Source organism: Lytechinus variegatus, chromosome 11 (genome assembly GCF_018143015.1).
Source record: "Lytechinus variegatus isolate NC3 chromosome 11, Lvar_3.0, whole genome shotgun sequence".
Lineage (NCBI taxonomy): Eukaryota > Metazoa > Echinodermata > Echinoidea > Temnopleuroida > Toxopneustidae > Lytechinus > Lytechinus variegatus.
The window spans coordinates 12,152,157-12,166,041 of record NC_054750.1 but is presented as its reverse complement, the minus strand read 5'-3'; positions in this window follow the sequence as shown (position 1 = coordinate 12,166,041).

Below are 13,885 nucleotides of genomic sequence, written 5' to 3'. Positions count from 1 at the left end.
AGAGGCCTTTCTGATCAAAATTGTCCATTTTCGCCGAATCCCAAAATTTGTTCCGACATCCCATGTTATCTATAACCTCACATTCCAGATTTATGTTTTTTTCTTACCGTAGGACGGGGGGGGGGAGAATACGCAAAATGTTCGAAAATTGAAGTAAGCTAGCGAATAAAGCTATCGAGCTTACCAGAAAGGAGTTTTTGATGCACTTGATTTTTGTTAATGTCTTTTTTTTCAACGTTGAAAATAATTAATGATCGGGTCCATAAGTATGGCACGATTTTTAAACGAAATTGCTCTACAAGAAGTATGTTTTAACATTCCTTCTCCCCTCCCCTCTCCGTATATATACACGGGTCGTGTGGTCCAGTAGTTAGAGCATTGGACTCATAATCGCAAGGTTGTGAGTTCGAATCCCAACTCTGCCATTGTCTTCACTTCGATAAAAAGGCCCGAGAGTGATATCTGTCGTCTGTAACGTCAGCCACTATGACTGATTAACCTAGACGTAAAACGTTTCATAGGTAATTGGCTATATGGCAGCTTGGCGTTTACCAGCAAAAAATGCTGTCCTGCCGAGTTCCTAAGGGAGTTACCACAAACAGAAACAGGTATTCTCTCTATTTTTAATGCATTCAAGTTACCCAATTTTAACACTTTCATCCCGCAGATATGGGCTCCACTCGAAAGTAATTAATCATCTTCGAATCCTATTTGTCGAAGAAAAAGGCCAGATAAAGCGCAATTACCATGATTACGGCTAGAAAAGCCATTAAGTGAAATTACTTTCAAACTCGAATTGACGTGACAGCGGGGCTTGTCGCATTTCAATTGAAATTGTATTAAGGGGGAACCAAGCTCTTCATACTGAAATCAGCTTATATATTAAACATGTGTAAACACGATAGTGAGGAGAGAACATTAACAATGCATGGAGTAATAGGCCCACGTGGTCAATGAGGAATTGTAGTAGTTGTTGTTGTTGTTTTAATTTCTTTGTTTTCATTTGAACCTTGCCGGTGAAAAATACACTGTGAAACACATTATAACACAGTGTGTCAACATACAGGTGACTATGATGACTTAACCACACAAATACAAAAAAAATACTTGCAGTATTGCATATTGACGCTATTCCTCCCGAAATCAAGACTGCATCTGATCCGTTGATTTCAGTATAATGATTTTAAACAGTTTCTTTGTCAACTTGGTTGCTTTGCTTCATCGCTTGACTGGTGATCTAACACGCGATGAAAAACGATGCCGCAGTCACAACAAGGAATTAGACTCCAAAACGATACGTTGCCACAAATGGCTTATATTTGGCTGGTGTGGAGTTTGATTGGTTGGTGAGGCTTGACTTTCCAAGTTTCGACGAACCAGAACCCACGCAATCAGGATTCATGGAATTAGAAGCGTGGGTCTTTGTTGTGTGTTTGTTTTTGTCTATTTCTCTCCTTCAGGATGAACAACAATTGTTTTCTTCAATAAATGTCGTTCAGTGTAATAGTCATAGGATGGTTGATGATATTCAATAGGTGTCACGTGAGTACTCGGAAAGGGATGGAATGGTGTATGTCTATGATAATTACGGGGATAAGTATATAATGGGAAGCACAAAATTTCATATACTTCACTGGCTGTAGCATATAATATAGCATAATAATAATTTTCAGGGGTTCTCAAACTACGGCCGCGGTGCTTCTCAATTAGTCTGGTCAGTTAGCGTCAAAAATGCCCTACTTGTGGACACGGTGGACAAAAGCATGATTTTTTCTCCAGACCTTTGTTTATGTATAAGAATTAAGAATGGGGTATGCTCCAAAAAATCTGGCTGCAGGAACAGTGAAAAAATGGGTGAAAATGTCAGAATTTATGAGTTCAGATTTGTCTGATATATAGACTAGCGCTAGTGCAAAACTCAATAGCAGTGCATTATTTTGCATTGGATTAGTTCTTGAATTCAGACCCTTTTTGAACAGATCTTTTGTTTGTCCTCGCATCTCAATGCACCAAATATCTGAATGAAGATGCTAACCAAGCCAAAGGGTGACGGTGGAGGGGGTTGAATGTTGGTGTGTGTGTACATATTTTGGTCTTGGGGTAAAGGTGTGCAAGACACATATGTTTGCATGTGTTGGAAATTGTGTTGCCATGGTAACAGTGTATTATTGTAAAAATAAGGTAAAAATCTTGCAGTTAGAACCACTTCCTCTGTTTTTAACCGATTCTCATGAAATTTGGCACACACATTGGTCTTGAGGTGAAGATGTCTAAGACACACTTTTGTGTGTCTTTCAGAAATCTTGTTGCCATGGTAACAACATATTATCTGGTGAAAATTGTGAAAAAACCTTACAATTCAAACTGTTTCATCAGTTTTCAATCAATTTTCATGAAATTTGGCACACACATTGGTATTGAAGTAAAGATGTACAAGGCACTTTTTGTGTGTGTTTCCAAAATTGTGTTGCCATGGGAACAACATATTATATGGCAAAATTTAGGTAAACTTGCAATTTGAACTACTTCATCAGTTTTTTTTGTTGTTGTTTTGAACCAATTCTCATGAAATAATTATGGCTCACACATTGGCCTTGAGGTAAAGATGTGCAAGAACCTTTTGTCAGAGAGTGCATTGCCTTGGTAACCACATTTAGCCAGAAATATGGGGAAAACTCATTGTGGATCAGTCTACTTCTCAGTTTTCAGCCTGTGCTCATAAAAATTGACACAAATATTCATTTTGGGTAAAGATTCATATTCAGTATTAAAAGGGAATCAAGCCTTGGTCATAATGTTGTGTGCATGGAAAAGGAGAAAAATAAGAATGGTGAAAGTTTTAAAGAAATCGGACAAGCAAAATATAGTTATGGCTGCTTTAAAATTAAGATCCCTAAGGCTACTAGTATGTAGAATTCAAATTGGCAACTGGGTAAGTAAATTATGACAAGGGGTGGGGCGGCAAGGACAACTTTCCCATAAGACTAGCAGTTATCAGGATTTTTGGTTTTCTCCTAAATCCCTATTCCATTGGGGCCGTAATATAAACCCGGTAGTATGTTTTATGTCCTCATGAAAGAAAGATATAATTTGAAGTAAAACTTTTGAAAAAAGAAATTTTAGCTAATTAATTATTCCAGTACATGGAAGAGTGGTCCTTGCCTTCTTAAATCACTGTGACATCACATATGCGGTCAATTTGAAGTCTTCATGGGTATAGTGATTACCGATGACTTTAATATGTTCACAACTTTGTTATGGTTTGTCCGATATTGTTCAAACTTTGACCTATAAACTTGTCTGATTTTTCATTTTCCTCTAAAAACAAGTGTTTATTTGGTTTTGATTCCCCTTTATAACGTCATATAATAGCGCAGGGTATTAATCACCTTCAATAATATTTATAGGCTTTTTTTTGGGGGGAGAAGGTCCTTAAAAACTGACAACATAAAAATATAGAAGGTTAAAGGCCATGACCATGAGGAACTTAAACACTCTTAAAAAAACACCCCTTACATTTTTTATTTGGGGGGGCTTTAGAAAATTGCCACATAAAGATTAAAAATAAATTATAACGTATAGGAACTTAACCCCCCCCCAAAAAAAAAAAGGGAAATCCTTTACACTTCAGCATATTAATTTAAAGCCTTAAACATTCTGATTTGAAAAAAAAAGTTTCCGGTGTCCAATTAATCAATGATTTATTTGAAGCATGAAGCAGGGGCTGTGTCACAGAAATACATGTATACTGAAAAAATCAAATGAAAGAAAATATAAGGCTAAAATCTATTGTGCACATAGGTATATTTTTGATATGGTATGTTACTGAGTCATGGATTTGCAAGTGAATTTCTAAAACAAGTGCAGATATTTTTGTATATATTTATATTTCTATAATAATTAGTTGCATGATTAAAGGTACACTTTAAAATATGTCAGAAAAAATATACTTAGAGAGAGACAGGAAACAGAAGGAGATGGCATGGTGAAGCTCAAAATCAAGAGTGATGTGAAAGTTAAAAAGAAAGAGTAGGAACGGAATATGAATAAAAGACTGAGTAGGAGAATATAAATAAACAATGGTTAACTGGGTACTGTAAACAATTTTTTTTATCAAATGAGAATGCATTAAGCTTCAAATGAATGGTCTGAAATGCAAAGGACTCTTACCTTTGAAGGGGGGGGGGGGATTTTCTGCTAAAAAGTATTATCAGCCCCCTATTTTTTCGGGGGGGGGGGTTAGTTCCCAGTCATAATCCTTTAACTGTAATTTTATTGAGGTAATTTTCTAAAGACCCACCCCCCAAAAAAAGAGTAATGTCTAGCTTTAAAAATGCATTGAACCCTGAGGGACAAAGGTGTAGACTGGTTTGAGCATGGGGAAGTAGAACTAAAAGTGGTATGGGGAGGGGTGCACATCTTGGGGAGGTGGAACTAAGGTTTGGAAAATCAGCTGTTGAAAGTAGAAGGGGTACACATTTTGTTTTGCTTGCCAGTGTTGGAACTCCTCTGCTTCAGCAGAAGGTTTCATATTCACCCAGTGTACCTCCAGCCTATATGCCCTTAAGGGGATGCGTTTTTTTAAGAGTGTTTATCATTTTTATGTTTCTAATGGCCACTGCCTTTAACCTTCTTTGATGTCAGATTTAAAGGACTAATCCTGCCCCTTCCCCCCAAAACCAGAAATATTAATGAAGGTGATTAATACCCCACATTTTAATGCAGAGAAGACATTTAGAATTTAATATGAATCTTTACCCTGAGATGAATATTTCTTCCAATTTTTATGAGCACTGACTAAAAACAGGGGAAGAAGTTTGATCCACAAGTTTTCCTACATTTCTGGCTATCATATGTGGCTACCCTGGTAATGCACTCTCTGACAAATGCAAAAAAAAAGGGTTCTTGCACATCTTTACCCCAAGGCCAATGTGTGAGCCAAATTTCACGAGAATTGGTTAAAAAATGATGAAGTAGTTCAAATTGCAAGTTTTTTACCTAAATTTTGCCATATTATATTTTGTTACCATGACAACACAGTTTCTGAAACACACACAAAAAGTGCCTAGTACATCTTTACTTCAATACCAATGTGTGTGCCAAATTTCATGAGAATCGGTTAAAAACAGAGGAAGTGGTTCTAACTGCAAGATTTTTACCTTACTTTTGCAATAATACACTGTTACCATGGCAACACAATTTCCAACACATGCAAAAAATGCGTCTTGCACACCTTTACCCCAAGACCAAAATATGTACACACACACCAACATTCAACCCCCTCCACCGTCACCCTTCGGCTTGGTTAGCATCTTCATTCAGATATTTGGTGCATTGAGATGCGAGGACAAACAGAAGATCTGTTCAAAAAGGGTCTGAATTCAAGAACTAATCCAATGCAAAATAATGCACTGCTATTGAGTTTTGCACTAGCGCTAGTCTATATATCAGACAAATCTGAACTCATAAATTCTGACATTTTCACCCATTTTTTTCACTGTTCCTGCAGCCAGATTTTTTGGAGCATACCCCATTCTTAATTCTTATACATAAACAAAGGTCTGGAGAAAAAATCACGCTTTTGTCCACCGTGTCCACATAATTCCGCTAACTGACCAGACTAAATCCGGCCCGCGAGACTCTGCTGGTTTTTTAATCACTTTGAAGTCACAATATGAAACAAAACTCAATATGATTACATTGTGTGTCCATGTAGACCTAACCGTAATAAAAGTAATGGCAGTCAAATTACTTTGACTTTTAAACAAAGTTTAGTGGAGTCTTTCCTGTCTGTTCGATCTACTTTCTTATCAGATGACCATCGCTGTTCTCACCATGTTTGGATCTACATACAGGTGCGAAAGAGCATTTTCCATAAAGAACAGTTTAAAGAACACATACCGAAGTACCTTGACAAGAACCGTTTCAAAATTGGGGGGGGGGCTGACCATGCAAAAAATCACAATCATGTGGTCATTTTTATGTTTTTCATGGTTGACCCCTGCTTGACCAGTGAACATTTGGCAATTACAGCTTTTGTGCCAAGGTTCAAGCAACTAGTTGCTGACAGGCTGTCATCAAATGTTTCTCATATTAAAAGTGACTTGGACTAGGAGACTGACATCCTTGTTAGAGTGACATGCTCTATTATTCATTCTACTTTGACTATAAAAATATTGATACTTCAAGCATTATCTTTCTCCACAACTTTTGTATAGGTACAATCTACATTCTTTTGAACAAAGTACTACAATATTTTGTTAGCATTAATATCGTCTATCGCCGTATTTTGAAATCTTTTCTAATGTTCCACATGAAACTATTATAAATTTGTAGGATTAAGTGCTCCCAAAATAAGGGCCAGATTGCACAAGAGAGCATCTAGGAGCCCGACCGCAAGGGTCTTTGCGCTTCGCGTACATTTTTTTCTAAGTATCCACTTCACCCTGGCCCTTTCAGGTTTACTTGGAGTCATATCTGGCCCTTCAAGGAAAAAGTTTGTGAACCCCTGATATATATATTGTCCCATTATAACATGAATCGTATTTTTGTAATGACCTTATTTTGATATTGCGGCGTTTATTCTGAATCATCCAAATGGCCAATGCTCAACATCTTTTCTGTGGTGCTACCCGGTTTTTATTAACCTTTATACATTTTATATTGTAACATCTGAATATAACTAAATGTATTGAATTAAATGAATTGAAATGTGGAAATGAAATCAAGTCAAATAAAAAAAATGTGGCGGTAATTTCGGCGTTGAAATTTATTCTTAGCATATTAATACTAAAACGTACCTGATGAATAGATCTCAAATCATTTACCAGCACAAACTCAATAAAAACTAAATTCTTTTATAATTGTCATATATTGTGTATATGGGAATATGTTTATTATGCATACACACACACACACCCACATATATATATATATATATATATATATATATATATATATATATATATATATATATATATATATATATATATATATATATATATTATGTGTGTATCGCTAATGAGAGTATAAATGATCATTTTCTTTTATTTTTAATGCCAGGAACGTCAGTGGGGCACGATTTCCCTTTAAAAATGTAGTAATTTACCTTACCGTCGCAACGGTTCAAAAAAGTATGCATGGAAAGAGTAGACCTCCACCCCCCCCCCCCCCTATAATACTGTAACAGACATACCGAAAATCATGTGTGGACAAGACCTTTCCCATTTAAATGGGTATACTCCGGAGTTAAAAGATATATTGTATGTAATTAATTACTAGAGTAAAATTCAATAAGGAAAAGTAGATAATATTCAGATCCTGCAATAGGCCTATAAGATTCTGATCGGTAATATTATAAGAATATAGGGACAAGACGGTCTAATTTCTTCTATTGAATTACAGTTGTAATGCCCCCCCCCCCGTCGGTATCTACATCCTTACATAAATATAACCAAATGAACCCAATAGCTTTAATCCTCTCTCTTTCTTTGCCTATTTTCCTATGAAGTGCATATAGAGACGCCTATGGGCAGTGATATGCGCTTTTGGTTTGGTTTGGTTTTATTTACCGTATAAAAATCACAATAAAATACATTGCACAAGATATGATATTAAATATAAAATATATAAACATGCACATAAAATTATACGGATGGATCACTCTATTCAGAGCCATTCATATTATGGCTCTGTTCTTCCTTTACTAGCAACGTCGTATTATTTTTTCTATGTAACAAAGTCATCATTTTGAGGAAGATATATGATTCTAAGATTTCATTTTGGAAGATAATAAAAATGAAATTGGAATCTTCTATCGACAGATATTTGGTGTATTTTGACCTTTTTCTCAGCATGCGGCGATCAAATATGCCATCTTTGTTCGTCCACGGTGACGTCACTGGGGATATTAAAATAGGAGTTATTAAAATAGAATATTTTTATTTTTATTGCGAGAGATTGTCTTACTATGCAGTTATCGCGGAAGCAGGGGGGGGGGGCTGGGGTGGTCTTCAGCACCCCCCCCCCCCCCCCCCACTTTTTTCTAAAACCGTGTACAAAAACGTAAAAATGACCATAATATGATTGTGATTTTTTGCATGGTCAGCCCCCCCCCCCTCCACTTTTGGCTCAGCCCCCCCCCCCCCAACTTTGAAAACCGTTCCGGGGCCTCAGCTATGTCATGTATGTGGACTATGCGTAGTAGCGAAAATTTGAGTATCATTTTATTGTTCTCTTGTTGATTTCTATGCATATCATGTGCTAGCTTACGGGGAAGTGGGGGCACTAAATGGCTGAGTGTCTCCCACCATCGCACGCACAGAATTTTGATGATTTTTGTTAAGTTGTCAAACAAGTTTTTCCCCCTCCGATGGTTTTTCAGATACGTCACTGATTGCAAATATATTGGGGTTCCATGCCCTCCATTCATATTTTATCATTCATTAGCCGCTTGTATTAGGCCTAGAAAGAATAATTACAAAGCCCTCAATATTCATGTCCAATGGACCATCGGGTCTTTACCAGAACAGGCATTATAATTTACTACATTAAATTTTAAAAAGAACTACCTCAAAATCATCATATTTGTATAGACTCCCCCGTGTTTCGTTTGATGTTTATGGTGCATATGTGCTTAGAATGTCCCGTTTCAAGATTTTAAGTCTAAAAAAAATATGTTTTAAGCTCCGGAATTTGTCATGTTATTCACTTTCACTTGAGACCAATGTAAATTAAAAAGTCTGAAGAAGCTGATCCTCGAGACAGTTATCCACCCTATTACTGCTCTTCCATGTAATACTGTTATGGGTTATAATCAAACTGCACCAGGAGGTGAGATGAGTCACAACGACATGTGCATATTGTTGCCTCTACTTGAAAAAAAGATTAATTGCAATGTTTTCCCTGGAAAAGTGATGAAGTGATGAATGATTAGGCACATGGGCCTATAGAAAAGACAGGACATGATCGTCAGTCAAAACTACGGAAGTTTATAATACCAAAAGCACCATTACTTGAAGAGATGGCGAGAGATCTTGTCATGTAGACTTATTTCATCTTGCGTTGTCGACTTAATATAGCCTTATATCGTTCATAATTTTTATGGTGAGATACGTAATTTTGCCACGTCTACTATTAGTTTTATAATGCCTACATTTATTACAATTATTTTATCTTGTCGTGTCGACTTAATGCCCATATAATTTGTTATATTAGATAGCCAAGCGCGATTCGCCAATAGCGCGTCACGTGATATGATCGATATCAATGTATTTTCCCAGCCGGTCCACCTTCAATGAATATATTGACCAACCGGTCCATGAATATATTTTTCTACGTGTATGGCGCCCTCTTGTGGATTAGATGTTACCATTATCGGCCTGCCTTGGGACCTGGACTGGGCTCGAATTTAGAGTTAGATCTAGGGCTAGGCATAAACAAAATTGATTTGATTAGAAAAGGGTCATTCACTGCGTTAGACTAACGTTACTTAGATATCTATAGATCAAGATCTAACGTTAGATCTATACCAGTTCAATCACTAACTGTGAATATCATAAACATGCTGCACGCATCGTTAGGCCTAACTTTATCTTCATCATTAGAGGCTATCTAATATAACAGATATGACTGATGGGATGTTTAAAAAAATTATTTGGACCACCTAAAGGATTAATATTTTCCCTCGTGATCATATTTTCCCTCAGCGCTGCGCACTTCGGGAAAATATAACCCCTCGGGAAAATACAAATCCGGCGGTCCAAAGAATGTTTATATTACACACCCCATCAGTCAATATCTGTATAATGTGGCGACATTATTTCTTCTTGCATGCGTTGTCGACTTAAAATAGCCTTATATCGTCCTTTAAGGTTCTCACCTTAATTTTGCCATGTCTACTTAATAGTTTTATAATGTCTACATGGTAAGATATTTTATCTTGCCGTGTCGACTTGCTCGCTTTATTACATCGACAGGTACGCCTCTCCCGGGGGGGGGTCACTGTTATTGGATAGGGGACAGTATCAGAAAAAGAAAACAATAATGTGAAAAGGGGGTGTTTCCGGGTAGGCGCCGAACGCCGAACGATCCCCAAAATGAGAAAAAATAGGTCCTTGCCTAAAGCGCGACTGTTGTTCGCAATCTGGGACATCTGCACAAGATCGGGCTAAAAATATTTATATCTAAATGAATAGAGTAAAACTCACAAAGCAAAATGCTGACAATTTCATCAAAATCGGATAACAATTAACAAAGTTCTTGAATTTTGAAATTTTTCAATATTTTGTGAAAACAAATTATGCACGTTGTCATGAATATTCATTAGGTGTTGACGATGACTTTCCCTTTTCTTATGTTATCACATGGAATCATATTGTTTCATTCTTTCATATGTGTAAATGATGTGTCTCCGTTATGACGAAATAAGTTGCGCCAATAAATAACAAATTCACTTGGTCAGTGGTCAATCCAATTATTTTAGTACTAAGTGAAAATTTTTTAATAAACTTAATTTCATAAAAAAAATCCAGAATAATGCAAATCTTCACTTTTTATCCGATTTTGATCAAATTTTCATCACTTTGCTATGTGAAATTTATCTCTATTTATTGAAATTGATATCTTCAGCCTGGACCATCCCTTTAAGATGTATTTCTTCAGGACGATTCTCGCAGTTGCTGTCCAATCTTCAAATGTAGTGACCCCCGGGGATACGTGATCTTGCAAAGTCGACTTCTATAAAACTGTCATCATGGCGAATTACGTTCTCGTTAAAATAATCTTTTTCATCGAATTTGATTTTGCAATAATTGCGTATATCAGTGACACGGTAACATCAAATAAGCCTACCACGCCATCTCGTCTAAGTAGATGACACTTTGATGCTTCCGTCTAAAACAAAATCACACACAATGTACGTCTTACGTAGAAAGCAAGATCGATGAGGTCAAGCAGATCTGTGATTAGCAAATGGAAGGTATCGGACAGCGGCGCTCAGGGAGAATGAGATCAACCGAGTTATTTAGGTTTCCTTCAACAAATCATCTCTTTTTCTCTCCTTGCTTTCATCTTCAATTTTGTATCTTGACTAAGTGGAACTATGGTGAATGAATTTTCCAGTAACTTTTTGTGTGTCATTTGGGGGTGGGGCATTGGCGAATGATGGGTGGGACCACATTTTTTCTACCAGTATTCTGTGAAAAGCCCCCCAAAATAGTAATAAAAGTAAATATAAATAAGAAAGTTAGTACTTCAATTACCCCTCTTAAAAAGAAATAAATACTGAATTAGTTTTCTATCCAGGGGAGGGATGGTCCTCCCTTTCGATCCGCCACGGAGGTCGGGCAGAAGTCAATTGTCATTGTGATCATGTGATCTGAGAAGTAATGCATACTAACCATCTTTTATGAGCCTAGTATCATTAAAATGACATCTGGGGAGCATTTAATGAAAGGACATGTCAGACGTTTTATCCGACAAGTCCCATTTATATCCGACAGTTACCATAGTTAAAGTGCATCTCAGCCAATCAGAATCAAGAAAAGATGTCAGATCTGACAACTTGTCGGACAAAAATGTTGATGAAACGCCCCCTGGTTACCGTTTGGCATATTATTCCATGCCATAATGTAATCTGTAGGTATAGACCCTTGGTTTTCGCAATTCCCATATACTGCATAAAATGCAGAATCTGAAGCAGTGAGACTAGATTATAATTATGCAGGCCTACTGTGGCTGGCTTTCTCAGTCAAGGATACAGACAGAGTCTTTGGTTGAAATGTCAAATACGAGTCTGTGCTTGGAGACTATCATGTCAAGTTGATAGGCCCTATAGATTTCTGGCTTCAAGTTATCAACCTTAGCTCTTCAGAGAAAAGTGTGATTGACTTGGGTTAGTTGTTACGAATACTCTAGTTTTGAGAATGCACTTCAAGTTCCGGGTTCAAAATTAAACAGCCACTTAAATTTATATCTATCATTATAGTCATTCCCGTGGGGGCGTCACGGTGAGGGGGGTGGGGGGCACGTGGGCGACCACCTCCCATAAAGGATAAACAGAAAAGAGAGGGGGAAGAAAGCAGATAAATTGAAATAGAGTTTCAACGTGAAAAGTGTGTACCGTTTAACTGTTAGCTTACATACACTTTAAAAATGTTGGGCAATCTAATATTCATCCAATTCTAGGTAGTTTTTAACCAATAATGTGTGCTTTGGTTGAAAACTACCCAGAGCATGATATTTTAACCAGTTGTTGTGTGGACAGTTAGTTGCCCAAATCTGTTTGTTTGCGAAGGAGGAAGTGATGTTACCTGTACCCCTATACGTAACGTCAAACAAAATTAACAACCCCCGCACTGGACATTTGGTGAGAATGGAATCTATGGCCCTGGGGGCCGTTTCATAAAGCTGTTCGTAAGATAAGAGCAACTTTAAGAACGACTGGTGATCCTGTCTTACGCGATAAACCATCGCCAATGAATATACCATTTACCACAAGAAAGGATCACCAGTTGTTCTTAAAGTCGTTCTTATCTTACGAACAGCTTTATGAAACACCCACCGGGTTTGTTTCATAATTCTGAGTTTAAGTGAGCTACACTCTAAAAAAAGATTGAGAAAAACTTACCCAATATTGGGCAGAAAGGGAACATGCATGTTTGTTGGGTAATTTGTTTCCCTTATATTCGGCAAAATGCATGTTTTAAGGGTATATATATTTTGTCAATATTTTGTCAATTTTGCGCAATGTTGCGTAGAAAAACTTGCCCTTAAAACATGCATTTTTCCCCAATATTGACATGATTGAGGGAGGGAAATACCAATCAAACATGTATGTTCCCTTTTTACCCATACCCAATATTGGGTAAATTTTTACTCGATGTTTTAAGGGTGATCATGCTTTTCTTTCACTGAATAAAAAAATATTAAGATGCACGAAGGTGGTCATACTTCACACCGCTTAGCCCCCCCCCCCCTTCCGCCATGTTTGGCCCCTCAAAATGCTTGTCTCATTACGCCACTGATACATGTTAGTGTATGGGATGAAATGAAGTTGGTGTTTATGGTCAATTCATATTTCATAGTATTGAAGCACTAAATTGTGTTCGGGCGCAACTTTTCTTTTACTGAGCTTCGTGTTTTATAACACATAAAGCAGTCAGAGTCCTTGCAGCTCAGATTTTTAAGAGTAAAATATATGTTAACCCACGCCTTTATATATACGCATCATGGTAAAGCCGTGGCGCCGTGGGAGTATATATAAGAGGTGAATGAGATTTCGAAGACAAAATGAGACTTGATTCCGGACTTGATTTAGTATGTATACCCGGGGGGGCCACTTACATTGACGAGTGGATACCATGCGCGACCAAAAAAACACGTAAAAAGGATGTCTTTTTCACGATAGGGCACGTTACGTACGTAACGTGATAAGGGTGTCAAAAACGCAAAAATAATGAAAAAAGGGTATCTATTTCACTAGGAAAATTACGTGTTTAGGGTCGAATTTGCGGGGATGATGAGACAAAATTAATATGTCTTAAAAAGGATTCCTTTTTGCCCCAACACTACGTGTTTAGAGTCCGATTTGCGCGAGGTGTAGAAGGTGGGGTCGTACTAAATCAAATAAGGTAAAGCCGACGACCGAAGGACCCGTAACAATAAAGCATTCCTGTACTTGTTTAGGGGTTCATTTCAGGGAATATTTGCCAAGAGTATCGTTTTGTTTCCAATACTTGTTAAGGGTAGGGTTTCACACGCCAATACTTGTTAAGGGGTGCATTTTCAGAATATGGAAATTACGTGTTTAGGGTGCTTTTCGAGACCCCATGGTCGCGCATGGTATCCACTCGTGAATGGAAGTGGCCCCCCCCCCCCCCCCCGG